The sequence below is a fragment of the Aethalodelphis obliquidens genome, unplaced genomic scaffold (assembly GCF_003676395.1).
Source record: "Aethalodelphis obliquidens isolate GAN/ISIS:26980383/991018 unplaced genomic scaffold, ASM367639v1 scaffold24, whole genome shotgun sequence".
NCBI lineage: Eukaryota > Metazoa > Chordata > Mammalia > Artiodactyla > Delphinidae > Aethalodelphis > Aethalodelphis obliquidens.
The window spans coordinates 11230142-11256308 of record NW_020837968.1 but is presented as its reverse complement, the minus strand read 5'-3'; the positions used below and the strand labels follow the sequence as shown (position 1 = coordinate 11256308).

General features: G+C 41.6%; 1 protein-coding gene across 5 annotated transcripts in view; it reads left to right on the top strand.

Moving 5' to 3' along the window:
• The window catches only part of ESRRG (estrogen related receptor gamma), a 645592-nt gene that overhangs the window by 62481 nt on the left and 556944 nt on the right, over window positions 1-26167 (top strand). The window contains exon 2 of one of the 5 annotated variants that reach the window (XM_027122192.1): window positions 2991-3152. The exons of the other annotated variants lie outside the window; for them this stretch is intronic. The gene's annotated coding sequence lies outside the window, so the exon portion shown is untranslated. The remainder of the gene's footprint in view (window positions 1-2990; window positions 3153-26167) is intronic. 5 annotated transcript variants of the gene reach the window in all.

Genomic DNA, 26167 nt, shown 5'->3' with positions numbered 1-26167 from the left:
ACTACAAAAGAGACAGTTTATATCACATTGGGGGAAAAAAATCCGGTTTAGGGAATAGTAAGACTATCTTAAAGAGATTGCTCAAAAGAGTCATATAGGTCTCGTTCTAACCCTGAAGCCATAATTTAGAAGCTCTGTGAGCCTTGGGAAAGATACCAAGCCATCTGAGCTGTGGTTTTCCTCACTGTAAAATTGAGATCAAAATAATTAATCAGTGGTGATAACTAAGCAATAAAAATAATGCTTATAGTTTAGGTTTGTTATGTGGATTAAATAAGATTACATGAGGAAAGTACCTAAGCTTATGCTTGACACAAGATAGATATCAGTAAATGTTATCGTCATTCTTTGTTTTTTCAAGGTTGGTGGTGGAGTCTTCATGTAGGGTAGAATTACGAGGAAAGGCTTTTAAGAAGGCATCTGGAATAGAGTAGCTCAATGGTTTTCAACCTTTTTCTTCTGCTTTAACACACACAGAGAAATGTACGTGAAGAATTACTGCGTGCCTGGCATAGATGATCAATAAATAATAACACGATGGTGGTGATGATCATGGTGGTGGTGGTGATGACAGATGCTGATCGGTGAGGTGTACATACCACAGATGAGCCCAGGACTATACACGAGTCCCCACAGCTTTAGTCTGGATTGCACGGCTTTCTTTCCCACACTAGAGAGGAAGTCAAAATGTGGGTGAGTAAGAGTTGGTGCCATTAGAAGTGCATCTACACTCATTTAAATTAGAAAGAAAATCATCGGCAGATGTTAGTACTTTGTTACTGGTAACAAATTACTGGCAAAATACCAGTTGGCCTAGAAGATGCCGTCTTTCCTGGAGAAACATGATTTTGAAAGGTGCTTTACATCCCAGACCTGGAACTATTGAATACATGGGTTTGAATTCTGGTTCAATCACTCAACGAGCTGTGATGACCTACGGAAGTAACTGAACCACTCTTAATCTCTATTCCCTCATCTTTAATTGGAGTCATAGTGGTACCCACTTCATACTGTTGTTGTGAGGATTAAACGAGTTAACACATGAAAAGTACTAAGAAAAATGTCTGGCACACAGTAAGTGTTAGCAATTATTTTTTTTAATATTTATTTTTGGCTGTGTTGGGTCTTCATTGCTGTGTGCGGGCTTTCTCTAGTTGTGGCGAGCGGGGGCTACCCTTCGTTGCGGTGCACGGGCTTCTCATTGCGGTGGCTTCTCTTGTTGTGGAGCACGAGCTCTAGGCGCACGGGCTTCAGTAGTTGTGGCATGCTGGCTCGGTAGTTGTTGCTCGCGGGCTCTCTAGAGCGCAGGCTCAGTAGTTGTGGCGCACGGGCTTAGTCGCTCCACGGCATGTGGGATCTTCCAGGACCAGGGATGGAACCCGTGTCCCCTGCGTTGGCAGGCAGATTCTTAACCACTACATCACCAGGGAACCCCTAGTGTTAGCAATTTTTAGACGTTTTTGTCTCCAAGCTATCTGATGGGGCAGCGTCCTACCTTGAGAATTTTTCCCTCTGAAAATTGTCATTTTTAATGTTAACCATGGTATCATTAATACATAAAACTGTGTTTTAGTTTTCACACAGTACAAGCTGCCTTTATCGTGTACTTAACCGTTGAAAAAGGCATTCTGTCATGTGTTTTAAATGGTATCTTAATTGATTTAATTCTCCCATTATTCTTACGAAATAGTTACCTCCATCTTACAAATGAGAAAATAGAGCCTATAAGAGGTGATAGAACTTGCCCAGCTAGTGAGTGACAGAGAAAAGCCTCCAGTTTAAAATCTTCTTTACGTATCTCCCCTACACTGCTCACTAAGTTGGAGACAGTTTGCAGAGGTGGTGGGAAAAGTGTATTTTCTGGAATGACAGAGACCCAAGAATCATGAAATGGCTTTCTTCTAGGACATTCAGAAGACTCAAACTAGAAACAGGGAAGATGATCACAGTAAAAAGCAATTTAATTTATTTACTCGATAATCAGAAAAATCTGGAAATATACTTTAATTTGATTTTTAAGGACAGGAAGAGATAAGAGACAGGGGTGGAAAAGGATAATGAATAATGAGGAGGAGAAAGAAAAGGAGAAAGAGGAGAGTGAAAGAGAGAGAGAGACAGACACGCAGTGGCATAAGTACATACCTGTCATTTAACATTCAAGCAGTCATGGAGGTAGATGGTCTGGAATCACCTTCCTCATTTTAGACCTTCTTTTGTCCAAAACAGCACAACCAGAAATAATGGATTGGGGATTTACACTATGGTATTTTGCCTTTAAATCCAGTACATTTTTCTGCTACATTTTGCTGCCTTTTGAGGCATAAAGATTCATACAATGATATAGACTCATAAAGAGAGAGAAGTATAGGTACACTGACACGGAGACAAATAATATTAGAACTGTCTTTTAGCTTTTATAGACATTAACGTGGAGATTTTCTAAAGTCCTCTTGTGGTTCTGCAACTATAGACATAAGTTAGATTAATCTATATTCAGAAGACTAGGTGTTTAAAAGTGTTATTAGATATTTAATGCTTTTTATTTAAAATTCGTTTTTACTTCTCTTATTGAACGGATTTTCAAAAAAAAAAAAACTTGTGAGCTATGTCAGTCACCTTTTATTCCCAATTTTACAGATGAAGAAAATGAGTTATGCAGAGGTTAAATTATTTCCCTAAGACCATAGTAGTTGATAACAGATATGAAAGTCATTCTCTGGTTTTTGACCCTCCAGAAAAAGACTTTTCTCTTCCCTGTGATGATCTCTTCTAATTGGTATGGTTATCGCTTAATCAACTTCTAAGAACTTGGGGACACATGGATGGAAAAGTCACACCTGTGTACATAATGAGGGCCTTTCTTGGAAACGGAAAGAGACGTTGATCCTTTCATGCAGGTTTTGCTCTTGCCTTCAAATCTGGAATACCATCAACTGGTCTTTAAGGAATGATGTACGGGCTATAGTTTACAACGTTCTTTTCTTCCCTAGAATCCAGGCTGGGCACTGGAGAGAATCCTGTGCCTTCTTGCACTTTAGCCTCCTGGGGTCCACCCGATGCTATGGTGTCTTCCCCAGAGAGTTGCCTGCTGCTCCCATGATATGTCCGACTGGCACTCTGTTTGTAAAGCGGATGGGGTTCCCTTCCAAGAGGTACTTCCTGCTCTGCATGTTTGTTTTGAAGATTTGGGTTTTGATAAGTACAGGGGACCAGGATAAAAGGGAGGTACCAGACTGTTGTGTGAGAAATGAGAGGCAGTCCAAGACAGAGTGAAAAGAGGGAAAAGGGAAATCTTTGTAATTTCCAAGGTTAAGGTCAAGGTCAGACCACCTTCTAAATCAGTTTGAGCGGAATCTCTAAAGTTAGACCAAAGTTAGTTGGGCAAAAACCCCAGGGTCCTTCTTGGGGGAAAAAATCGTAACTGCCCGATTACCCTTTTTCGGTGTTTAAATGATGGAGGTGGAGAGGAAGGATTATAAGCGGTAAAAGGGGTGGCTTTTGACCTTTTGCCTTAGAAGGTCATGGAACCATACGACCAGCTTTGAGAAAAGCTGCTTGAGAATAACCGTGCTTGTTGATAAACAATTGTTTTCTTACCGTGTCCACTGAAATAACATACAGAATGACTCCCTCTAGATTTAAGTATTTCTTCTAATAATACATGATATTTGTGTAGTGAAAGTTTATGATGTCACAAATTATCATTTCCCTTTTATAGCTGAGTTAACCTAGCAAGATTAAGTGGTTTCTTGAGATTAACACAGCTTGTTAAAAAGAGAGCAGAAGACTCAAAATTGAGTCTTCTGACATCTAGATCTGGATCGCTCCTACCTCTTAGAGAATCCAGTCTTGGAAGAGGGTTGGTGTGGGGTAGGACTGACGACATTAGTGGGAAGGACATTAGGAAGAGGAAAAATCAGTCCTGAAAATATTAGAAGAAACAACTCGTGATGTCTTTTTTTTTTTATTTTGGTGGGTGTGGTACATATGGCTTCAGGATGGTGCAAAGATTCTGATTTTGTCCTCAAAAGAAGATGAAGGCCAGGGGGCAGGAAAAGGGAAGTCACCCTGGGTGGCTCATAAAGGATGCAGGTGACTTCTCCCCCACCCCACCCCAGTCCCCAGACTGTCCTATCTTAGGTCAGGTAGTTGAGTGGAAATACACTCCCTGCTTCTCAGAAGATGGAATTGAGGCATCTCTAAGCAAAAGAGAAATGACCTTGTACATGCAGACTTAGTTGTCCCACCCACTTTACCATGTCATAGGACCATAATCCCTGTCAGTAATATCGTCTTCAATGTGAAGGGACAACTAAATGAGATCCAGGATGTGGGTGGACGGTGCGACCTTCCTTCATCAGAGCAATTAATAACCAGAGGATAAAACTGCGTTGGCCTGATACTCTGTTAAAATATGGGTGACATTTTTTTTTTCCCCTTTGGAATGAAACCTTGTAAGTCATGTGTATATTAGAAGGTGAAAAGAAAAGTGAGTCCTCTCTCATACGAGCTCTATTTTACTGACATCAGGTAAATAAGATCCTAACCCAGTTCTGGATAATAGGGTGAATTTCTTGGTTTGGCTTAATTCTAAGACTATGACAGGGAAGTTATGTATTTTTTAATGGCTCTGAAATCTTCAAGTTGATCCGGCATTACTCAGCATTTGACCGTAGATTCCTGGTAGGAAGTCCATTCAAGCCATTGCTAATGCTTCAAAAGTACTGTACGTTACCGGCAGAGTAAAGACACTGGTGTCCTATAGATGCCGACTTTTTGCCTTCAAATCATTTTTAACCAGAAGCAGCTACCAGCTAATCTTTCAGCATTACTTTTAGAAGGTCAAACTCCTATCACCATATGGACAACAGATATTTTCAGCTGAAGGATGCATGCTTAAAATCAAAATGTTGTTTGTACGCTAGAGGTTTGCTCTCTATTTCTCTCCATTGGATTATTTAATAATCAAGTTAATTTTGGTAAAGCTTCACTTTCATACTCCTAGAAATTAGAAGAAAATATTGCTTCCATTCATTTGCTATGTTACACAGACACAGTACATGGCAAAGGTAAAAGATAAAAGATCAATCCTTATGGATCTCAGAGTTTCAAGCTTTTAAGGCTGTGTTATAGAAATTTTGTAATTATTGTGGGTAATCTTGCAGAAAATTAAATGTTGAGTTTGCATATGTGAAGAAGTTTGTACTGTTTTGCTCACCATAGTTTGTTAGTGCTAAGTATCTCACTGTCCCCGTCAGGCTTTGGGTTTCACTTCACTGCTAGTAAAATGCTATTTGTGGCATGAGTGAAATCCCCGGCAGGGGCACACCATCTTACGTTTGAGGCATATTTTAGAGAACTTGCGTCTGTAGTTTACTTGTCTGTTTCTAAATGGCTCTAGACCAGCAGTTCTCAGCTAGGGGCAGTTTTGCCCCCAAAGGACAATGTTTGAAGACATTTTTGATTATTACAACTGGGAAGAGGGTGCTATGGGCACGGAGTGAGTAGACACCAGGGATGCTGCTAAACATTATTCAGTGCACAGGGAAGCTCCCTACACAACAAGGAATTATCCAACCTCAAACGTCAACACTATTGAGATTGAGAAGACTTGCTCTTCCAAAATTTGAAAGGTAGGGGAGAAAGTGGGTCGCTTCAAAATTTCAGATCTTTTTTTAAATGGACGATTTCACGATTCGAATTTTCCCCATGGGACATAGAATAAAGATGAAAAATCCAAACAAGTCCTATGCTTGCTTTAAAAATATTTGGAATGTAATATATGCATTGTGGCTATTGAACTACGTATAACAGCCACCGTCGTGACAACATCAATGGCTATGACTCGTACAGAGCTTGCTGTGTACCAGGTACTGTCCAGAGCATCTTCCCATTTACTGATTCAGCTCATCCAAAATGCAGCTCTACCAAGGAGGTATCATGACTGTGCCCTTCAGTACTCAGACACATCCGTGCTCTAGTCTGTAGGAATAAGGTGAGCTCCTGGAAGGAATTGTAAGGAGCAGAGCAGTGGCGGCACTGACAATACGTTTGGGAAGAGGAAGGCTTTATTGTTCTAAATGCCCCTGGTTGCTCAAGCTTTTATTCTATGGGGCCGTTATTGCCAAAGCGCTTCTCTCAGAAGCTAGGATGGTCATCGTAAAGCAGGTTTATATTTGCTTCTAGAGGGAGAGAACGAAAAATGTTCTATAACTCTCTGCTTGCCAGTTCTGTACTCGGTTCCATGCCTGTCTGTCTTTTCCTCTCCAGTAACCATTCTCAGCTGCACTGGTCTTCCGGTTGTGTGTAACTGACAGGAAGTGAGTATCCCTTGCAGCTCAGCCTTGTAAATTATGAAGTGGTCACTCATACTTGTGGCCGTATGAGCTTCTCTGGCTTTCTCTGTCTTATCTCCAGAGTTTGTAGTGGGGATATGAGCTCTCCCTTTAAAATTTCATCATCGGGGTGGGTTTGATCCACTTAAAACCTCATGTTTCAAAGAAAACTATGTACAATTTCTCTAGGCAAGCCTCATGGTAGATTCTCCAAGAACACATTTAACCATGGAATCTTCCCTAGAAATGCCACCTCAAAAGTCATATTCCCAGTGGGGATTTCTGGGGGAATTGGGAAGTTAGCTAGATTTGCTGCTTTCATACCTTCTGAGGGTTCTGAGTCCAGGGAACAAGTTCGTCATAGCTACGCATCTTACCTTTGCCAAACTGGCCTATTGTATTAAACCTCAGTTGCCATAGAAAACCGGAAAGGAACACATCGCAAATAACTAGAAATATATCAGAATTCTGAGCAGCAGTATTTATGGGGCCCTAATGGATATCCTAGGCTATTTATCTTTCTAGTAGCAGTTGAAACACCCCTGTCTTTTTGTTACTGTAAAAGGCCTTCCTGTTAAGCAGAGAGTCCCCAAGCCTGGTACTAGAGTTGGGGAAAAGTGGCATTCTAGTACTTGATTTCTTCCTCATTGAAAACCCAAAATAGAATGCAGTAGGGATATATTCGAGTTTGGAGAGTCTGCAGAGAGACCGGCATAATCGGGGTGGGGTAGAAAGTCGGATAGAAAAGAGGCCCAGTTCTCATGGTCTTTATCCCTTTCTGTTTCAAAGGATAGTCACCATTCATTTGTTCATAGTGGGCTTCTCTGTGCTTAAAGACTGATTCTTTTTTTTTTTTTTTTGCTGTACGCGGGCCTCTCACTGTTGTGGCCTCTCCCGTTGCGGAGCACAGGCTCCGGACGCGCAGGCTCAGCGGCCATGGCTCACGGGCCCAGCCGCTCCGCGGCATGTGGGATCTTCCCGGACCGGGGCACGAATCCGTGTCCCCTGCATCGGCAGGCGGACTCTCAACCACTGCACCACCAGGGAAGCCCTAAAGACTGATTCTTATGTGCAACTCATAGTTTATTTTGTTCAAGTTCCAATAAAATGTATAAGGAATGCTCATGCTTTGGAGAACTTCTAATACTATCCGCATGTTACCATCAGTCTTTTTTCAAGCTCCTGGCCACTCTTGTTTTCTGTGGAGGGAAGGCCTGGAATGCTCCTGTTACTGGGGTTATAATGTACGTATTGCTGTACATACTTCTGGAGTCTTAAGAAACTGGACTCATTCACTACTTAGCTTTCTAAAATATCTGAGGTCTACAAAGTTAGACTCAACCTCTGTACTCACTAAAATGCAGATTCCATGCCTCTAGCCCCATGTTTTAAATAGGAATCTCTAGAGGGTGGGCTCCAGTAACATGTATTTTTAGAAACACCTCATGGGATTCCGATACACTTCAGAGTTTGGGGAGCGCGGGGTTTGCCAACATCCTTTCCCCCTCTGTGATATCCTTTCCCTGCCGCAGCAGTAGAGAGAAATCTAGAGAATTTTAACTCTTCTAGTTGAAGGTTCTTCTCACTTTGAAGGAGCCTGTCTTTGAACGTAGTAACTCACTCCCCCAGTTTATAAGCAGCCCTTTTTATGGTTGGCCCTATGGTGGTTGGGTAACCTAAATGATGTGATAATGAGGGTGGACCAAAGGTCACAAGATTGTTAACATGTGTGAGGAGATTGTAGGCTTAGCCTCTCAGGTGAGGGAAAGGTTAACGCATCAACTGTACCAACACTTCAAAGCATGGAGCTGGTTTGCTGCGCTAACTTAATTATCTGTGCTATTGATATCTTTGACGAACATATCTGTACGCCAGATACCGTTACTTCACAGGAGGAGAGAGCAGGAGATGGCTGTTCCGTTGCCAACTTCCTGAAATGCTTTTGAGAGTCAGCTGGGTTGCTTAGTCCTTTCTTGCTCTTGGATTAAATATAAAAATAACTATGTAAAGCATATCAACCCTCTTTTCCCTGTCTGCGGAAACGGCACTCTCCTAGGCTTTTTCTAGAACCCATTAGAGAAGGAGGAAGAGAGGAAGGGTAACAACATGTGAGACCCCAGAGCCCCACATCAGATACTCCTCCAGAATGGATGCCGCTGTTAGATCTCGGCTGAGGAAGGGAAGAGGGGGTTGCACAGGTGTCTGGCTGGTCCAGGGCTGATTAAGCAGCGGGAGCCTGTCCTGATTCTCACCACCCTTCTTTCCTTCTCTCTGTAACCATGTTAGTTTCATTGACGTAGCCGTCAGAAGCCCAGAAGGGAAAGAAGTACAACCCAAACCAGATGACGTTTTCATTTCTAAGCCATAAGAGTGTTGGATGTCAAGCAACATTTGAAACTATAAACCAAAAGGAAGGATTTGTCTCTACCTGGTTTTTGCTGCTGCAAACCAGCCTCAGCTCTGTTACCACAAAAACAGTAGCACTGGTTTGCAAACAGCTTTCCAAAGAGAAGGACTTCAACCTCTGACGCTCCCCTTTGATGGTAGCTCTCGAGGACAGATTTCCCCTGCTAGGTGTTGCTTTCATTTTTTACCTCCTTACAAGGAGCATTTTTGGGTCCGTGTCCTGAGTGATGGAGTGATGGGCTTATTTTGGAGCGGCCGGATCTGTTGACCTTTCTGCCACGGGTGTGATCTGAAATGTAAAGAAAGCAGATGACTCAACCTTCTCACTGCCCTGAAATGAAATACGGTGCCCTGTGCTCTGCCACCAAAAGGTGGCTTGCCGTTGAAAAGCTAGGATGTTTCCTAGGCAGAGACCAGGGCAGACATGTTTAGCTTCGCATTTTTTTTTTCACTCTTGTAAAAGTCTCTCACACAGGATGCCCCAGCTTTCAAAACATGGTTATTTTCATGATAAAAATGCTGGGGAGAGAGTGCCGGAGCATCATGAAAAACCAGCTGCGGCACCCTGAGTGATGTTCCAAATATTAATACAAATAGAATTAATTCACACTCCGGGGGTGTCTCGGGAATCCATTTTAAGTTGCCCCTTAAACTTGGGCTTGAGGTTTTCCCCCGTGACCGCCCATGTTCAAAAATGTTTGCTAAACAAGGCAGTGCTGGGCTGTCCTCGATCTATAAATTCACTCAAACTAATTCATTAACTAACCCTTGATTTTAACTAGAAGCGAGCAGAGGTTAAAAAGTAAATGGTTGTTTCATGTTCTTGTTTAGCAGTGAGGTTGTTACCAATGTCATACCTGGCATATCACTCTTATTTTGGGGAAAGAACAAAGGTGAAGTAGTTATCATTAGTGGGTTCTTTAATGACGTGATTTCTTAGTTCATTAAGGATTAGGTTTCAAAATATATCTGATTTGTAGATTCATTGAAGAGAATGCTGATTCCTTGTATCTTGCATTCAATTTACTCTGGGGCTAAAGTAAGACTTTCCGTGTCTTTCTAGTTCTCCCAGCCTTTCTTTGTATTCCTGCACAGTGAATTTAATAAAGAAACTATCTTAGAGTAATAATTCTGACAAGCCCTGGACATTCCTTTGGGAGATGAGGACTGACCTTTTCCTGTTTTTAATGAAACCTCTGTGAATTTGGGCTTGGCTCTTCTGCAGTCCTGTGCAACTGTCTTTTTTATTCCAGAGTTAAGGGTGGGATGAGCCCATTTATCTCCTCTGAATTGGAAGTGTGAATGCGGTCCTGGGCTCCTGCAAGGTTTGTAACACTCATGCCTATCACATTTGGTTCTTAACACGCATTTAGCTACTTCGATTTATGTTATCTTCCTTTTTTGTTGTTGTTAGATTTTGGTTTTTATTTGTGATTCAGTACCCCATCCATTTCTAAAAGGACTGGGAAGGAGTGCTTTTGTGATATGGGGCTGGCAGGCCATTTCATCCTAACTGTGACACACTGGCAATTTTAAAAGCTTCGTTTTCGTCTTTGTTTTAAACAAGGAGCATTTCCCACCTTATTAACTCCTGAAAATCCCACTGGATGGATAATTTGGAATGGAAGAACTTAAGACCTTTTGGGGAAAAAAAAGAACAAATCCACAAAATCTCTTATGATTATTTCTTATGGTCACTAAAAATATTTGGTATGCTAAGTAAAACAGCCTGTCTATGGAAGTTAGATATTAAATTAGAATAATGGATATAAAATAATAATTTCTAAGGGATATCTTCTCCACAGTCTCAAGAAGATACCTGTACATTTGTTTTGATTGTTTAGGCATACCTAGAGGTATTTATTCCCTTGTGTCTGTCTCTCTCTTTCTCTAGTGTTCAATGTGGTTTTGATTTTATGACTCAAAGTTGACTCTTTTCTCCTGAGTCCTAGCATATTCCCTGAGAAACAGAATAATTTAGATGCGTAGAAAGGCAAAAATCTCTGGATAAAGTTAATTTAATATGTATGACGCAGCAAGCAAGTTTCTGTTAAATTCCAGTGAACAGGGTAAGTGTGGCTTTACCCACAATAACGGCACTTGTCCAGACCTCTGCAACCAGGTAAGACTACAGTTTTCTGGCCAGGATTTATTTGACACCATCTTTCTTTAGCTCGCTTAGCTAAATTATACAAATATGAGAATCAAATAAATGATGGAGACATTAAGAAGTTCAGAGGAGGGCTTCCCTCGTGGCGCAGTGGTTGAGGGTCCTCCTGTTGATGCAGGGGACACGGGTTCGTGCCCCGGTCCGGGAAGATCCCACATGCCGCGGAGCGGCTGGGCCTGTGAGCCATGGCCGCTGAGCCTGCGCGTCCGGAGCCTGTGCTCCGCAGTGGGAGAGGCCACAGCAGTGAGAGGCCCGCGTACCACAAAAAAAAAATAAAATAAAATAAAAAATGTTTAAGAAGTTCAGAGGAAAGGGGAAATCACTGGACTCATAAAAACCTTTAATTGGATCTATAGTATCTTCAAATTAAATGTAACTCGGCAAAGGCTTTTGTTGACCTTCACTCAGTCATCATTTCCTAGCATTCTTTTCCACTTCAGCCATGTGCTTTGCATCGCCTTCTCAGTGGGAGATTGGATGGCAGCGAGAAACTCATAGTCTTTTTTAAGAAAAATATTTTTTTCTAAATGAAACACAAATAGAGAAAACGACATGAGTCAAATGCATGTCCTGATGCTCTGTATATTTATATATTATAGATATATTGTATAAAATATATGTACATATATGTGTGTGTATGTGCTGGGTATGTATATCGTATATATATTGTATACTAGCTGGGACAAGAAGTAGAATTTTGCCTCTCCAGAAACCCCTCCAGGTGCCTCACCCAATCACAGACCTCTGTACCCCCATAAGTAACCATTATCCATTATAATAGTCACCTCATTATATTTTTAGAAACATGTTTATTACCCAGTGGGCACCCGCAAATGCTATGTTCAGTCTTGCCCATTAAAAAAAAAAATTGGTATACACTTTAGTCTTTTTCAATCTGTAAAGTTCCTTCTTAATCCCTTTCATTTCCTTACAATTTATCTATTGAGGAACTTGGGCAGCCCGTTTGACCTATAGAGTTTCACTGAGCCTGAGTTTTCACAACTACACACTCATAGTGCATTCAGACAAGTTCTTCAGCCCCTGCCTGTCCTGCAAATTGACAGTTAGATCCAGAGACTGGATCAGACTCTGGTTTGATCCCTTTGGCTAGACTATTGGTGGTGTTTGGCAAGGCTACAATCACTGAAGCTCAAATTGTCCCACTCTAGCCAGTGGGGACCTCTACAAGTTGGTTCTTGAGTCCTTTGATCGTTGCCTTAAAAGCCTTTGATAACTTCCTTGTTATCTGGTCATACAAGATGTTCCAGGTTTATCTTGCACATTTCCTGCCCTAGATCTGGACTCACCCATTTCTGCAAGAAGCCCTAGTTTCTCTAGGTGAGAAATGTTACAGTCCGAGTGCTAGGGATGCTCACTGCCGCTGGGTTGGTCATTGTTTCCTAACTTTTTGTAAAGGACAGGATTGGGAATCTATCTATTAAAATCTCATTAAAATGATAGATATATTTTATAGTTTATTTTACTACATATTTTATGAACTTGTGAGTTCATATTGATACTCCAAATTTGAGATTATAGAGTTTTATTTCACCTCTTCTGCATTACATTTATATATCCTTCCATCCCCAAGAATGTTGATTCTTTTTTTTAATATAAATTTATTTATTTATTTATGGCTGCGTTGGGTCTTCGTGGCTGCGTTGGGTCTTCGTTGCTGCATGTGGGCTTTCTCTAGTTGCGGCGAGCAGGGACTACTCTTCGTTGCAGTGTGCGGGCTTCTCATTGTGGTGGCTTCTCTTGTTGCTTAGCATGGGCTCTAGGTGCGTGGGCTTCAGTAGTTGTGCCATGTGGGCTCAGTAGTTGTGGCTCGCGGGCTCTCTAGAGCACAGGCTCAGTAGTTGTGGCGCACGGGCTTAGTTGCTCCGCAGCATGTGGGATCTTCCCAGACCAGGGATCAAACCTGTGTCCCCTGCATTGGCAAGTGGATTCTTAACCACTGCGCCACCAGGAAAGTCCAAGAATGTTGATTCTTAAGGACACAGGGGAATAATAGAATTAGAGTATCATGGAATTACTCATTTGTTTTATCCTATATTATGTGCACAATAGTCTCAGGAGAACAATGCTAATACTAGGACCATTGTAGTTACTGAAAACATTAAGCTTATTTTTGCGTATAGTACCCCCATCCTTCCCTCATTTTTAAATAGTTGTGCTATATCTACATTGTCAGAGCATGTAGCCATTAGATACTCTGCCCTCTGCTTCTTAGCCTCCTTCCAGGCTTAATTCTACAGCTAACTACATATTTTAATATCCACCACTAATCCCTATGTTGATGGCCTAATTGTTTTGATTGCCTGAAGGTCATTCTCCAGTATGTTCTTCTGAAAGGACTCATGGGAACAATATTTTTTCAGTTCCTGCTTATATCCATGCCACTTTGTTTGAACCTTTTATACTTGCAAGTCAGTTTTGCTGGATATAAAATTCTTTTCTTTTGTTTAGCATATCAAATAGACAACTCTTTTTTCTTCTGGCCTAAAGCATTGCTTTAGAAAACTCTGATGTTAAGTTAATTTTCTTTACATTATAAGTCATGTACTCTTTTTGCCTAAAAACCCAAAGGATTTTATTAGAACATGTCTTGGTATTGTTTTTGGGGGGTCAGTGTTGGCAGGTACATGATATAATTTTTCAGTGTAACTTCAGGTTTTTTTGTATTTGGGGAAATTTTCTTGAATTATAGTTATTAGTATTTGTTATATTTCCTTGCTTTGGTTTGTTCTTCAGAATCTCTTATTATTTTTATGTTCAGTTTTCTTTGCCTATCTTTACTATTTGTCTCTCTTCAAACCCTTTCATCTCTTTTTTTCTTCTTTTTTAGCTTTCCTCCTTTTTACGTTTTATATTTATTAAGGGATTATCTGTTGTGTATTTTTGTTTCTAGTTTAGGTGGCATTTATGAAATATTTTTTTCCCTTTTATTTCAATTCTTTTCTGAGTCCTGTCACCATATTTATGAGTTCTTTTAACCTGATGGTGGTGTTCTTTTGTATTTTATATCCTTTCTTTAAGCTTCTTTTGAACTGATAAGTTATAGTTTTGATCTGTTTTGTGAGAATGTCTTTCCAGCATGCTTTTGTTGTCTTTAGGGATTTTTTTTTCTGCTCCTTATTCTTTTATGTTACTATAATAATTTTGTATGGGATTTGACATTGATACTTTTCCATTGTTCATTTTTATGTGACATTAATTTTCCTGTCCTTTTAGAACGAGGTAGGGCGCAAGAAGTCTCACTGCCTTCACAGAGCTTTCTCTTCTGTGTGTGTGTCTGTGTGTGTGTGTGTGTGTGTGTGTGTGTGTAGTGTTAGGGGTTAAAAAATATGGTAGATTGCTTTCTGGGATTCCCTGCTGTTCTCCCCTCCCCCACTTTGATCTAGACCTCTCTTTCTTGCAGATCTCTTATTCAATACTGCTCAAGTTTAATGTCACTTGTAGCAGTGTCTCATTGGTGGGGGCTTACTTAGAAAGGAGCCCTGGTGTCTTGACAACTCATGGGGACTACATTGCTCTATTACTTTCAGTCCTAGGTACAATGGGGTCCTTGTACTTGGGTGTTGAAAAGTATAAAACCCCTCCCAGTTATAGCTATTGTTCCAAATTGGCCCATTGAACTTTCCAGTGAGTACTGTTGGCTATTTGTAGAATTCTTCTCTTTCAGGCCCATGAGATGCCACGCCCATTACTTCCTTCTTCCTCTCATCCACATGCTGATTCCATGTAGGATTTGTGACTTCTTGGTGGTTTACCCCATCAACTTGCTTGGGATTCATGAGGAAATTATGTCCCCTAGTTTTGTTTTAAATGTTGTCCATGAGTTTTAGGTTTTGTTGTCTAGTTCTATTTTTTTTTTTTTTTTTTTTGCGGTACACGGGCCTCTCACTGTTGTGGCCTCTCCCGTTGCAGAGCACAGGCTCCGGACGCGCAGGCTCAGTGGCCATGTCTCACGGGCCCAGTCGCTCCACGGCATGTGGGATCTTCCCGGACCGGGCCACGAACCTGTGTCCCCTGCATCGGCAGGTGGACTCTCAACCACTGTGCCACCAGGGAAGCCCCTAGTTCTATTTTTATAGCATTCAAAGGATTGAAAAACTATGTTGCCATTGCTGCCAACATTTTTCTGGAATTCTCTCCCCAGCTTAGTTAAAACAGTGCCCCATATGATTAGTGGCATGTATCTAAGAAACAACAGCCCAGGAAAAGGGATGTGGCCAGCATACCCAGAAGGGTTTTCTTCTCTACAAGCTAACTTACCCCAATAGGGTGGAACCCATGAATGCATTTTCAGTGGCACCATGTTCTAGGAAACTTAGCTAGTCAGCCCAGAAGTGTAAAAAAAAAAAAAAGTCTTGCATAATTTTGGTTTTGTTTTGGTCTACATTCAGCTTTTCTTTTCTTCATGAAACATGAGTTTCTATTTATACCTAGACTTCTTCCAAAAATAAACATGGTGACTTATAAGCACAATAACAAAAGATAAAATATAATAGTATCTGGTTGAATGTATTAGTTAAAGTAAACTAACTACTGAAACAAACACTCTAAACATCTTGATGTCTTAAAGTATTTGTCACTTACACCACCGTCTAGCTTGGATTGGAGGCTGGCGTGAGTTGGATGCTCAGCTCCACATAGTTATTCAGGGACCCAGGACCATCTTCAAGAGCCTCCGAGTCTGAAGCCCTGGAAGAGAGAGAATATAGAGTCTCTCAAGGGAAGATTTTAGGGATCAGTGATGTCATACATCATTTCTGCCCACATATCACTGGGCAGAGTTTATTCACGTAGAACTATATGACGGCAAGGGAAGCTGGGAAAAGCAGTGTAACCATGTGTCCAGGAAGAAAAAGACATGGGGTTTTGTGAGCCCAGGATCTGCCATGGTGAGGAAATGGGGAAAGAGAAGAGTAAGGAATAAATTTTCAGGGTAGAGAGGGCCTTTCAGCCAGAAAACAGTTGTATAAAGACCTGGATGTAGGGAAGAGTAGGTTGGCTTGGGAGAACTGAAAGAATTCTGGTATGCTTGGAACATCAGCTGAAGTCAGAAAAGGAGGCTGTGCTGGCTTCCTAAGAAGGGCTTGCATATCGCCTAAGGGTTCCAAACCTCATCCTGCACAAGAACCAGTGCTATTGGTGATTTGTGAAGCAAGGAAGAGCCATAATCCAATTTGTGTTTTTGAAAGAGAATTCTGACCCCCAACTATTAGCAGACGCGTCTCTGAAATCGAAGACGACACCAATTCTGAACCTTTCTTGATCACGCGCCTAGTGCTGTAAACCCAGGAAAAACTGAATTCACCTCTGCCTGCGCCCGTCTAAATCATACTTACTTGGTAGGCTTCCATTAACGTGCTACAGTCACAACCAGGGGCTGTAGTGAGTTCTATAAATTCAGCCTGGAAATGTAATTTCAGATCTCACTGAGCCTGTGTTGTTTCAGTGATATTATAATCAATGACGGTAGCTCCCTTTGAAGCTCATAAAGTGACCTCTTTTGACATTGATTTCTCATCTGTTTTTTTTTCTCTGACCTTTCTCACCTCCTATGTCTCTTGATTTGCTAAGGCATAGTATTTTATTGCCAGGCACCCTTATAATAACCACTATAGCCATACATTTCGCTTTGTTCAGATCATTACTACCTAAATAGACACCATTGTGGCAAGATCTAGTCCTGGAAACTGGTGTTGCAATGCTCTTAGAAGGAGACGGCTTTTCTTCCTTTAGGAGATACCAAAGTGAACTGTTGAGTAGTCTTCTTTGCTTAGACTGGAGTCTAGAAAGATTGCCATGTGTATTTTGTCCTTTCTTGTGGGTAGAGCCCTGCCTTGAGAAAACCAGAGAAAATGATCGTGAGTATATGGTTTCAAACCTCACATGGACATTTCCAAGACATTACCATGTCTTGCTAGAAGCCCGTAGGAGGTTAAATAGGAAGGTAAATAAAACATGCATCTTCCTTAGAGAGGCGTGTGGTTTGTCTAGCATTTCTGTTTCCCCCCCAGAGTGACCTTTAGAAGAGCATGTGATCAATAACCTATTGGACTGTCTCTAGTCTGGCTGTCAAGGTGCAGGAGGGGGAAATGGGGGGATTTCAAGGCAAGCACCTGAAATGGCTAACTGCAAACTTAGTAGAGAAATACTCATGTTTTTTCAGTAGTTTCCAGAAGGTTCCTAAGCACCTGAGTTATGATGGGTTTTTTCATTTGGGGCATCTGCTATTTTTGCCAAGCTCAACATTCCAGGGAGGCTACATTTTTTGTTGTTCAGAGTTCAAAACTGAACATGTCAGCAGTGAGTAGCCACCCAGCTTTGTAAGGAATGCCACAGCTGACAGCTTCGCAGCTGCCGAGGGATCGGCTGAGCCTTTCTTGTAAAGTACCACCATCCACAAGAGCCTGTGTGCCATTGGGACCCACCATGGAGTTTCCAAATGCCCTTACTCCCCCCAAAAACGTGCCAACCCCTCCTTACCACGTTGCCCAATGTCTGGTGCTAATAACCATGACTCTAGCACTTTGGTAGCTCTTGAAACATTCCAAAGGGACTCTTCTTCTGTACTATCAGAGTAAAAGAACAAAACAAAACCACCACTATATTTTAGGAACAAGACCATTGATGTATTGATCATACCCCTCAAATTGTTTGGAATAAAAGAAATGATTTGGGGAGCACAGTTTTGTTTTAATATTTATTCTTGAATAATTCTATAGAGGTCTAATGCCTAGAATAAGAATCACACGTTATTTTTCTATAGCATTTGAGGGGTTTTTTGGGCAACTATTTCAAGATAGGTAATTTTGATATGATTAAGGAAGAATGACGGAAGATGAAAGAAAAGTACCTCTTGATTTCTATGTTCATTTCCAGGGGGCCTATTTGTTTTCATCAGAACTCCTATAGTATGCAAGAACCATCTTAGTGATTAAGGATGATTAGTCCATGGACTCTGGCTGGAAGATACAAGATTCCTTAACCAACTGCCCTAGATTGCCTCTGAGAAACCATTTAAGGAATGCCCTGCCGTGGTTAACTATCCCATCAACCAGATTATGGTCCTCATTTCCCCCCACCCCAATGAGAAGGTAGAAACTGTTCTCTTTTAAAAGGACTTATTAGGTCATTTACTAGCACTTGCCTGGTAGTCTAGAAATGTATAGAAACATTCAGTCAGGTCAAGGGGAGCTTCTGGTTTGTTTGAAGGACTCTTGGATATATTGTTAGAAATGTTATTAAACACCTGGTTCTAAACATCTAGCTCTCTCTTAGATCATTTTAGAAAGATGGGGAGAGGGACTAAATACCATTGTAACATGAATGTACTATATGGTTATTACGTTGTAACCAGGAATTCATTTGGAATAACTTACAGAGGGAGATTACTTTGATGTTGATGTGTTCAGTCACTATGAAATTTGCCTTGGCATCTGCTTCATGGTTGCCCTATGTGCCTTTGGTTACGTGCAGATCATTTTCTGTACCAAATCTTAAAGTCGATCTCTTTTGAATCACCCCCAATTCTTTCTGTAGCACTTCCTCAAAAGTGGCATAAGCGCTTTCTTCAGTTTCAAAATTCAATCTCAAAATCCAAGGTGTATTTCCATTCTGCATCCTTAGTATGTCTTCCTGGACACCTCAAAATGATTCTAATGGGAAAGTTGATTCAAAAATGATCTCATTGCCCTTGCCATTGTTATTTTCACAGAACTTTTGAGCACCTCATTAGTGGGAAATAGGATTCCTGAAGGATCCAGTTGCTTTTGCATACTACCTCTTGGCCATTTAAAAGCATAGTCGGTATGTAACCCAGCTATCTTGTCTCTCAGGGCAGCTCCTATCCCATATGGCTCTTTTCTCTCTCTCACCTCTTAATGAAGAAAGTGGCACAGTGACTGTTCCGGAAACATAAGGATGGCCCAGGCCAGTGGGCACGCGTTGACTCATAATCATTGCCCTTTTAATTTGAGGCTCTCGCAGATGGAAAACTATTTGGATGCTGCAGTAACAACAAAAATAATGTTGGCATCCTCTCAGCTTTTGCCTGGAGAAGCCCAAGAAGCCTGTTTCTTATAACTAGAAGGTGCGTGTGAACTTGAGATGTAGCAGAGTCAGCCATTGTAAGAATGAACTGATTGACCTTTTCCAAGTGACAAGTGAAGAATAAGCATAAGGTTGCCCGGAGCTTTCTTCAGGATAGTACCCAAAGGGAAACCCTTGTAGGTTCAAGCCCAGAATTATCAAATGACCCAGTCTTTCCCGCGTCTCCCCCCCCCGCCATTATCCACTCCTTTCTCTCTTGTCTCAGAACCACTTAAAGACTTAGAAGCTGCTGACTTCAGCTCCTTGGCCAGTGCGTAGGTCTTAGATCCTGGGTGTGAAATGATGAGGAAAAAAAGTCTTTCACAAAACCTTTCTTCCAGAATTTCATTTATCCCTTTGTCAGCCTATGTGCACACCAGAAAAAAAAAAAAATTTCTCTTTCTATCTTGAAGTCTGTGCTGCACTGATTCTTTCCCACACCTGGCTATTTCTAACCTGATGGCCAACGCAGTGTTCCATAGCCTGAGCAGTCATTTTAAATGGCACTATTTTTACCCTTTGAAGCCCTAGAAAGATCTTCTAAAAGCTGACACAGACACTCAAGTCCTAGTGACACCGGGAGTGAGCTGTTGTTACTGACCCAGGTTCTTGGCCTCCTTAATCAATAGAAATTGATAAGAGGCCAGACAAGAAATTCAGAAAAGACTTTACTGGGACCCCTGCTGCAGCAAGGGGCAGTGAGAACAATTAACAGGTTTCCTTGCTAGCTCCCCGGGCGTGGGGGGCGATCTGGTTCCTTACATGGAGTAAGGGTAGTGGGTGTGTCCAGGGGTTGGGCCAGAAGGGTGGCTTAGGAGGTTTGCCCACCCCTTTGGTGGTATTGTGTGCAGGGGGCATGTGTAGTACCCTGCTTTTGCTCCTGGTAGCCTGTTTTTGCTCCTGGCTCTTCAGAAGTGGCAGTTGGGTTTTTGGTCTTTTTGTATCTTGTTGTCCATAATTTGCCTCAACCTCGCATAGTTATTTTTAGTTCCTTATAGTTTCTTTGTATTTTGTCGCTCAAGGAGATGTTTGTCCAGGTGCAAGCACTGCAGCAAAGAGTCCCAGGTTCCAGCCTGTTTCACTATGACTTTCCCCAGACTTCTTGATTATTAGTTTAATGACTGATTTATTTTGGTGGGAATCCCACCAGCTGTGGCCATTTATTAACAAGCAAACTGAGGAGAAGACAGTCGCTAATAGAACAGAGGAGAAGATGTGACTAATTGATCTGCATCTAGGTTTGGGCAGCGGATAACCTGGATCTCCTCCTTCTGCCCTTGAGATCCTGCTTTTCCAACCATCAGGTTATTCTGACACCATTGGTTATTGGAGGCTGGCCTTTCCTCCATTGATCTGCAATCACCGGCCTCGCTGTGGAGCTTCTTTTGAACAGAAGGAGACGCTTGGCTTTCCTGCCAAGCAGCCTCCAGACGAGGAATCATTCACATGAGAAGTGTCTGGCCCCCCTCTGTTATTCAAAATTGAGTGGTCACCAGATGACCTATGACCTCAGATGATAAAGTTGCCCAGGTTATGTGGTCTCTCCCATCTAATAGAAGATAATGTGGTTTTGCTGAAAAGGGCTATATTGGAGCCCAATCTTTCTCATGTGTAACCTAATTTTTGTTGGACTGCATCTAGTTTTACTACTTTAGCAACTTCCCTGGGCCAGGGAATCCATTTATTAAGCTGTGTTGCCAGAAGTTCCTTTTCACCCCCCCTGGCCGAGATATCTTGGCAAGTCGCTGTAGACGGTCCTCGGGGTCCAGGTCAGAGGAGCACGCAGGTAAGATTGCCTTCTAATAAGGTTCTTTGACATCTCGGTTATTAAATTCCCTTGAATGGGGTTCAAGCACATCTGACTTACGGTGAAGTTTGCTCCATGTAGAGAATGCCGTGAATCGTCTGATGGGAAGTTTTCACATAGTTCTTCTGTTCTTTGTAGATTTACTTACTTTACTTCTTCAGAATGATGCCACCTCTTTCCTGAAACACATAGTCTTTCCAAATGGGAAGCAGAGAAGACCTTCTCCTTTCCATATAAGTCTTCCTAAATGGGAGCAGAGAAGACCAGCTCTCACTTTCTCTTCTACCCCATTCTGGCTCGCTTTCTTTTCTTGTGACCTCTTTCTTCTGGTTCCCAGGGTAGCTGCTCTTGACTTCTTATGAGTGGCACTAGCTGGTCTCCCTGGATGGGAACCAACTCTAGTGTACCTGTGGCAGGAGAAGAAGGTGCTTGGAGCTCAGGCTGTGTCTATGGGCCTAAGAGTTGCGGGGAGGGCACAGGGCCACAGGGAGATTGTGAGTGCCCAACATGGGGCAGACTCTTTAATGTACCTCCCTTCTTGTTGACGGGGCTGATAGATGCACCTGTTATTCTTTCTTTTTTTTCTCCTCTGCTATCTTACTGCCTTATCACCTCCTCAGAAGAAATTCAAAAGTTTCTTCCCATGATCAGAATCATATCTCTCCTCTTCTCCGAGAAGCCTTACTAACTTTCTTCTTTGGTCTTCATAGAGCCATGATTCTTGGTTCTGTGAATGCCATGCATCAGCACTTACCAGATGATTTCTTGAAGGTTGCTCATTCTGTGAGATGAAGAAAAATGTTCCCAGGTAAGTTTAGGAAACTGTGCCTACTCCATCCTGCTTCTTGAGGATTCACAGTAGCGTAGTAAAGACTCTGAGATTTCGTGCAGTTAGAAAATGAGTTTTTTGGTGTGTCATCTAGAATTTCACAGGTGTAAAAATTATGGTGAGAAAAAGCTGGCCTGAGGAAGATATAGTTGAATTCTGATTTAAATGATGAACAGAATTTGGAGTGGGGGAGGAACGTTGGAGGTAACATTCTGGGCGGAGGGAATGCAAGTTCAAGAAACTCTGAAGACCATCATGCCTGGAGGATGGTGGAGAAGTAAGAGGGGAGCTTGGTGAAGCAGGAGGTGGTGGGGAGAGCACAGGGAGGCCTAGTTATGGGGGACTTATTGGCCATGTTAAGGATTTTGGTCACTATTGAATGGGGAAAAGAAAGGCTATGGTCCAATTAGATATGCATTGTCAAAAAACCACCCTGGCTACAAGTTGGAAGCACATAAGAGATGGACCAGAGTATGTTGTAGGGAGGAAAATTTACCCACACTTCAGTTCCTGCTCTAGTGGGTAGCACGAAATACATTATGTCCTAGTCTCTTTCAGTTTTCAATCACTTTCTTTAATTTGAAATAGTCCCTTTTGGGTAACTGCTCAGTTTTCCACATAGTCTCCTTCCCTCCAGGATGGCACTGGAGCAATGGGAGAGCTTCCTGTGCCTCAGACAGTGGTGGAAGGGAGCCTGATATCTGTCTATGGGTGTTTGGGCAGCTCTCTGGGTGCTCACTACTGCCCTCTGCAGGAATCATACCTCATTGCCCACCTGGTAACTGCTGCCCCGCCTCCATTTGCTGCTGAACTCTGGGCCTGATGAATTCACTCTCTGTTCTGTTTCAGCTTGGTTAGGGCCTGAGGAGCCTCTTCTCTGCCTCTTCTGCATCCTGGCTGTCTGAAGTCTGGCTCTGTGTACCACCTGGTGACGGCCATATCCCTGCACAGAGCACATAGGACCTTCTGTGTCCCTCTGAACTACACTAAAGACAAGGGAGCCACTAGGGAGCTAGACCCAGGCTTTCTCTCCACTTATCCGTATCCCTCACTGCCCCCACCCCCCGCCTTTATTCTGCTGAGTTGCTCCAGGCTGGGAACTGGAGAACACCTGGTAAGATGTTTCCGGACAGGAAGTGGAGAAAAATTCTTTACATGTCTACCTGCTCCAGCACTGCAACCCAGGGAAGTGGGTCAAGACCTCTTTCATGAGCTGCTACTGCTACCTCTGCCTGTCTTCTTCCTCCTCTACACCCTGGGCTGGAAAGGTGGGCTGGTGCATTTCTCTAACCTCATTTGGTAGTCTCTCTCTCTCTCAGCCTATGGTCAAACACTAAAATTTAGTGTCAAAGCCAAAGATCTTACTATGGAATTGAGAATCCCTTGGCTTGCTCTCTAGAGATTCAGTTTAGAGGCTTCTGTCTAGCTACAGAGGTCAAGTAAGTCAGCTTTGAGACTCAGAGCTGCGCAGTGTTCTTCTCAGTCACTCTCGTCGACTTGCCCCCACTAGAAAAATAATCCTCACGGTGCAGCTGTAGAAATGGCTAGATGCAAAGGATTGTGATTAATTATGTCGATGGAATATTTTAAAAATATTCTCCCTGTTAAAAGTAGGAACATGGTCTGCTAAGAGAGATGTTCGTAACTTGGACTTGGGTGATGACAATGGGAATGGAGAGAAATTAATGGATTAGAAAATACCTAGATAGTAGGATTGACAGTGCTTACTGTTTGATTAAATAAGGTGAACTGATCAAATGTGAGGGCCTCAGGTTCCTGGTTTGCATGGACGGATGGGGATGCTATTTACTAAGACACAGAATAGCGGAAAAAGAATTGTTTGGGGGGACTAGTCCACTTTTGGACATGGTGAATTTGGAGTTCCTGTGAGACATCCAAGTGGAGATATCTAGTAATTAGTAGGATGTAGCGATTTATAGCTCAAAAATGGATATTTCCCTAGGAAGTCTTATTATAATCATAAGGTTAGTTGGTGAGTATGAAATTTGAAGAGTGATAACTAGCTGAAACAAATGATAAATGGTTTCATGCAACCATCTCACTGTAGGCAGAGGCTTACCGGTGAGACCAGATGAGAAATAAATCCATTGGCTAACATTCCCTCTTCCATGGTATAGCCCATGCTTCATCACTCTGCCTCCTTTTCTGAAGAACACAGCCTTCATTTACATGTTAATATATTCAGTCAGTTTACAGCAAATCTTACCTTTATTAACTATCCCCTTAACTAGGGGATAATTTTGTCTCTTTCCAATGATGTTGCCTATCTCTGTTCTGATCCCATTCTGTGTTGCTCTTAAGATTTTACTCTCAAAAGTCAAGTTTATTTCTATGATGACCGTATTCCCCACATACTTGTAAAAGTGTTGATAAGTGAGGAAGCTAGAAATGTGGGCAGGAGCTAAATCACTAGAAGATGTTTGGACTTTATCCTAAGGTAGGTAATGGAGAGCCATTGAGGGTTTTAAGCCAAGGGGGGGATAACATAATTTGCGTGGGCTTGACTTAGGACGACTTCCTTTATCTAATGCCAGCAAGTTGATTCATTCAACACCTAATTTTTAAAATTAATTTTTATTGGAGTATAGTTGATTTACAATGTTGTGTGAGTTTCTGCCCTACAGCAAAGTGAATCAGTTATCCATATACATATATCCACTCTTTTTTTAGATTCTTTTCCCATATAGGTCATTACAGAGTACTGAGTAGAGTTCCCTGTGCTGTACAGTAGGTCCTTATTAGTTTATCTGTTTTACATATAGCAGTGTGTATATGTCAATCCCAATTTCCCAGTTTATCCCTCCCCCCCCTTCCCCCTTGGTAACCATAAGTTTGTTTTCTACGTCTGTGACTCTGTTTCTGTTTTGTAAATAAGTTCATTTGTGCCATTTTTTTAGATTTCACATATAAGTGATATCCTATGATATTTGTTTTTCTCCATCTGACTTACTTCACTCAGTATAACACCTATTTATTGATCATCTCTTTTGAATAAGATGCTCTGCTGGGTGCTATGCAGATAAAAAATTAAAAGGTGAAAAGAAGATGTCTCCAGTTATGACGCTAGTATTCATTTTGGATATAGGCAGAAAAAGTTAGCACTAATTTTAGGTTTGATTTGTAAAGGAAAACACAGCATAAGATGTCAAAGTTTCCTGACATAAACCCTTTTATTAACCTCAACCCTTTTAGGTCATGATAAGCTCCGTAGACATTACCTTTTTCAACGCTGGAAAGGCCAGCCCACTTGTTCTTGTGGTGTTCATTTTGTCATTTAGCAGAATTATTTTGTTTTTCTTCAGATCCCTAATGGAATATACTAACTGTATATTTTGATTTTATTTCTAAGTACAAGAAAATTGAAGAAGCGAACAGATCAATGACCTTTGTGTGAAAATGACATATTTTAAAAGAAACCCAGCAGGATAGGCGAGTGTATCTCTGAGGGAAAGTGGCAAAGGGATTTTTTTTTAGGGTTGGATTTTAACATCTCTGACCAGTTGGGTGAAAACTGTTTTGAAGATGTATTACATTCCCTGATCAAATGGAAAAAAAAATGACACCTCCCATCGTATCTAAGAAACACCCGGCAAACATGGCTGAGAGCCACACACTCCTTCCCACATGGCCTTGCTGTGAAAACCTTCCTACAGTCCATCCTTGGCAACTGGGACAACCTCGTGTCTCCTTATGGAGAGTGGCCAGCTCAGAAGATTAGGGAAAGCTCTAGACTTGTCATTATTTTCCCTTGGAAGTTCCCAAGTGTAGTTAATGGGTGATCTTTTCTTTCTAATATTTAACCTAGCAGCTGCCTCATTTCTGCCACTTTTAATACCGAGTCAACTTTGTAGATACTTGCACTTTAAATATATGAGTCAGGAGGTTTTGTTGGAACAGTGTTATGTTAACAGTTTCTATCAGATACACTTCAGGGTTGTGTCCATAGTTTCCTGGGTTTTAGATTTCCTGTAACCTGGTATTGTTTTTTGTTTGTTTGTTTGTTTTTCCAGTCCTGCAAGTGTTAATTTTCTTTGCTGCCCTTAGTGTTTGAAGTGAATCCTCCTCTATTAATGTGGTTTTTGAAATAAAAAAAATCCCTCCATGCACAAAGAGTGCCTTGGATAGTTTTACATTTGCAAATAAAGGCCTAACAAATGCTCATTTAAAAAAATATATTTTCCCAGCTGCGCACATTAAAGCTATACGCTGCATCTTTGTATTCACTTCAATAAACCAGGTGTGCTTCTGGAGGTTAGCTATTTTTTATAAAGAATGATTTTGAAATAAATGACAATGGGCTCATTTCTCTTTATGCTGAGGATAACATTAAAGGAAAACTGCTGTGATTAGTTTTAATATCTCAGATACCTTAATGAGCACTTACTAAAAATGTGAGTGTGTGTGTGTGAGCACACAAGCCCAGAAGGTAGATATATGTGTACACACGTGCCTGAATAATTTTCTAACATCTTAAGTAATACCTGTCAGGGATTTTA